This window comes from Nicotiana tabacum, chromosome 12, assembly GCF_000715075.1.
Source record: "Nicotiana tabacum cultivar K326 chromosome 12, ASM71507v2, whole genome shotgun sequence".
NCBI lineage: Eukaryota > Viridiplantae > Streptophyta > Magnoliopsida > Solanales > Solanaceae > Nicotiana > Nicotiana tabacum.
The window spans coordinates 42,908,388-42,911,257 of NC_134091.1; positions in this window are offsets into that span (position 1 = coordinate 42,908,388).

Here is a 2,870-nt window from a genome sequence, read left to right on the forward strand (position 1 = left end):
GGTGGCATAACTTTGTATCACCGGGAAGTTGGTAGAGATACCTTTCTTGGCGGAAAATTCTCTGACCCCCTCTGAAAAGTTTCTGACAGTTGATTAGACGCACGTCTCTCCGCATTTAGTAACCCGAACACGCATCATCCCACGATTCAACATCACTTTTGCTAACTATCGAGGTAATTATGGCCACAATTTTAGCCCCATATTCCTTTACTTTTACGTATCAAACTTCTTCAATTACACTTTATAATTCTCCGAATTTTCTCAAACTCTCTTTACTCCACTCGTACTTTGTCTTCAACCTAACTTTAACCTTCTTCTTGAGAAAAAGCTTTCCTTCTTTCCTGATAAAAATGGCTTCTTCTTCTAAAAATCCTAGTTCCTCAAATAACAAAGGTAAAACTGATGAGGCTGTACCTCCTATGGTGAGCACCGTTATCCCAAAAAGTCATATCACAACAAAGGACTTCGAGGAGAAGTGTCTTTCTACTAACCCTCGTACGTGGGTTGTTGGCGTGTACCCTTCTTCCATCCGTCCTTCCAGTATTTCTGCTATGAAGGAAGACTGTTATTGCCAAGATTTAGATATTTTTGCTCTTGATCTGGCGGAGCATATAACCTTACCCCAAGAAGCGTTTTACGTATTTTTATATGTATCCCTTCACTTTGGGTCGTTCTCTATGAGTGGAGAGCTTTACTCCATCATCGTGGAGTTCTGCATCCTCTACCAGGTATGCCTAACACAAGTAAGTCCTTTTGTGTGGAGGACAGTCGTTTGTCTTCGGCATTTGTACCAGGAGACAGGAGAGGAGATAACCCTAACTCGATTAATGAATCTTTATTTCCCCAAGATTTTCCGTGAAGGAATGATAAATTTTAGCAAGCGTGGTCACCATGCTCTGATATCCAGCATGGATGATGACAACGACCGTGGGTAGATGGAACGGTTCGTTGCAGTTGCCACCAGTGAGATCATTCCGACCACGGCTTCATTCTTTCCGGAGATGTGGAACTGTACTCATAAATTCATCATTTTGTCTCTTCTTCTAGTTAAAGATAACTGCGTGATGTTATCGATTCTTTTTCCTTTTAATTATTTCAGCAACTCGGTGGGTTCCACCGTGGGTTGAAGGTTTGGACCAGTGGGTCCAAAAGATTTGGGATGTTACTATGCTCAAGACTCGTACGTGGAAGGAACTATACCTTAAATACGGGTGCAAGGCCAAAAATCATGGTAGGTTAAACTCATCTTGTTTTTTCCCTTTCGTGTAAGGAAGCAGGTTAACCTTTTTCCCGTTGTTGAATTCAGGTCTACCCTAGGATTCAATTATCGTCCCCGAGGAGTACATTTTGGCTAATCCTACTGATGCAACGAGGCTGCTTCAGGAGGCGTTTACTCGAATAGGTATCTCCAGGCCTGCTTCTGGTGCAAGTGCTTCTTCTCGGAGTCCCCGGCCGGAGAGCAAGAAACCAAAAAGAAGATGTTCCTCCACGACCGAGGGAAAAACTAAAAAGGCAAAGAGTGTCGCACCTGAGTCGTCTCCGGAAGTCGTGGTGATGAGCCCCCCGCCTGAGCCTGCCACAGACACTTTTTGATCGACGATGATGGAGAAGCCAACGAGGAGGGAGCTTCTCTACATAGAAGATGACGACCTTCCTTAGCTCAATAGAATTCTCAATTTGTTGAGTTAGTTACACCAACCAAGGACGATGCCTCAGAACTCTGAAGCGAGTATGATATGGTGGAAAATGCCAACTCCCGTTTTCGAATCCCAGTTGTCGTGCCCGGTATCGTGAGGCTGAGTATTGGGTCACTTTCGTCTTTTGTTGATGAGAAACCAACAGCCAGCATTGCGCTTGCCGCAACAACTTCTCATCCTCCAACGCCATCTGCTTCATCTCCTGCTTTACCAACTTTGCATTCGCCACCAGCAACTGCTACATCATCTTCATCAGTCGCAGTTGCCCGAGAGAAGGATGTTCTTCTTCCCAGTTCATGGGAACCTGGGGGAAAATTATGCTTCCCCCTCAGAAGATCCCCAAAAGAGAAGGTGTGCCACCCTCTCGGTTTCTATCGGGTGCCATCTGTTATCCCTGCCGATGGAACTTGCTAACTATCTGAAACCTTTGGCTTCAGAAAAAGATAGGGAAAAGATACAAGCTCTCTCTGGAGAGTGCTTGTTGAATAATGCCATGCACAACGCAGCAGCGATATATTCTTCTATCCTTTGTTATTTCTTCTATCTTTGATATAATAGGATTTTGACTTTGTATTTTTGTTGTACAGGCCAACTTTCTTGCTTCCGAGGACATCCAAAGATTGATTCATGATAAGGAGTAACTTTACCTCCGAGCGGGATCAACTCATGGGAACCTGGGGCAAAATTATGTTGCCCCCTCGGAAGATACCCAAAGAAGGAGGTGTGTCACCATCTCGGTTTCTACCAGGTGCCATCTGTTATCCTGACCGATAGAACTTGCTAACTATCTGAAGCCTTTGGCTTCAGAAAAAGATAGGGAAAAAATACAAGCTCTATCGGGAGAGTGTTTGTTAAACAATGCCATGCACAACACAGTAGTGGTATATTCTTCGTTTCCTCCGTTATTTCTTCTATCTTTGATATAATAGGATTTTGACTTTGCATTTTTGTTTTACATGCCAACTTTCTTACGTCCTAAGGCATCCAAAAATTGATTCATGATAAGGAGGAACTTTACCTCCGAGCGGGATCAACTTTTAGTCGAGAGAAATCAAATTGTTGCTCGCCTCACGGAACTGGAAGCACGAGCTGCTGAGGCTGCTGAGTTGGAGGCTCAATTACAGCAAAGCGAGCAAGAAGTAGTGACCCTTATCCAAGAGGTCGCCTCGTTAA